Here is a 1,969-nt window from a genome sequence, read left to right as displayed (position 1 = left end):
ATTTTGTCAAATGCTTTTTCTGCAACTAAGCTGATGAACATGTGATTTTTTTTCTTTGTGTTTGTTATATAGCGGATTATGGTAATGGATTTTCATATATTGAACCAATCTTGCATCCCATGGATGAAGTCTACTTGATTGTGGTGAAGGATTGTTTTTATGTGTTCTTGAATTCTGTTTGCAAGAATTTTTTTGAATATTTTTGCATCAATATTCATAAGCAAGATTGTTCTGAAGTTCTCTTTTTTGGTTGGGTCCTTTTGTGGTTTAGGTGTCAGAGTAATTGTGTCTTCATAGAATGAATTAGGTAATGTTCCTTCTGTGTATATTTTATGTAATAGTTTGAAGAATATTGTTTTCAGGTATTCTTTGAAGAACTGATAAAATTCTGAACTAAAACCATCTTGCCCTGGGATTTTATTCATTGGGAGGGTTTTAATTAGAAGATGATGAACTAGAACCATGTGACCCTAGGAGCCATAAGTAATTAGGAATTCCCTAGATGAGTGATAGAGTAATATAGGGTACATTTGTCCAATCTAGGTGTGCAACTTGTACTTATATGAATTGAGCTTTTTGTTTTTCATGTGGGCAGTTTGTGGTTGAATATTTACTTTTATAAATATGACTGGGAATTTACAAGTCTCTAGAGTTTCATGGAGCTAAGGGGATCTGAGCAACAGGTAGCTGACTTTCTATAGGCTAGCTATGGGGAATGGAGGGCCTGGGAAATGTGAGTGGCTTATCAAACTGGCCACAGGAAACCAGAGCAAAACTACCACATAGGGTTCCCTATGGAGGTGGGTGAGACCACCATTGCTGGTGCCTAGCCAGCCATAGCATGGTTTGCTTTTTTAAAACTACACACTACAGTTATATTTATTTTTCTCATTTTAGATTTGTGTTTATCTCTTTTTGTTGTTTGTGTATATGTGTCAGTATATGGATGTGTTTATGTGTGTGAATATGGGTCATCAAACTTAGTGACAAGGACTTTTACTCACTTTAGCCAACTTGTTGGCCCAATTTTCTTTATTTTCAAGGTCTATCTATAATTTTAATTGATATATTTATTCATCTATTTACATCCCAATATCAGCCCTCCTTCTTACCCATTTTCCTCCTCTAGCAGCTCCTCTCATCATCCTCTCTCCATTATTCTCTGAGTAAGGGGAGTCCCTAACTGTGTATCCTCCTCCACATCACTGCACATCAGTCAGTCCAGGACTAGGCACATCCTCTCACTACAGTCAAACAAAGTGGACCAGTTAAGGGAACAGGATCAATAGGCAAGCAACAGGCTCAGAGAGAGCACCAATATAGTTGTTATGGTATCTGCATGATTACCAAGCTGCATATGTGCTACATATGTGCAGAGTTGGAGGGAAGATAGATGCAGCTGATGCTCACTGTTGATAGGTGGTTACATCTTTAGAAGTCACCAAGAGTCCAGGGTAGTTGATTCTGTTTGTTTTCCTGTGGAGTCACTATCTTCTTTGGTCCCTCAATTCTTCCTGTAACTCTTCCACAAGGCTTCCTGAGATCTATCCAATGTTTAGCTGTAGGTCTCTACATCTGTTTCTATTGGCTATTGAATGGAGCATCTTTGAGGGCAGTTATGCTAGGCTCCTGTCTGCAAGCATAACACAGGTTCATTAATATTGTCAGTGGCTGGTTCTTGCCCATGGAGTGTGTCTCAATTTGGGACAGTTATTGGTTGACCATTCCCTCAGTCTCTGCTTTATATCTTTGTCCCTGAACATCTTGCATTCAGGACAAAATGTGCATCGAAGGTTTTGTGAATGGGTTACTGTTCTTATCCCTATACTGAGAGCTGTGCATGGCATTTTGGGCTCCATATCCCTCACTTAGAGTCTCAGTTAGAGTTATGACCATAAACTCCCTGGACCTCTTCCCCTCCCAAGTGTCCCCTTAAATACCACCCATTTCCCTTCTCTCTCCCTTGCTC

The sequence above is a fragment of the Rattus norvegicus genome, chromosome 1 (assembly GCF_036323735.1).
Source record: "Rattus norvegicus strain BN/NHsdMcwi chromosome 1, GRCr8, whole genome shotgun sequence".
Classification (NCBI taxonomy): Eukaryota; Metazoa; Chordata; class Mammalia; order Rodentia; family Muridae; genus Rattus; species Rattus norvegicus.
Note: the sequence above shows the minus strand (reverse complement) of the source record.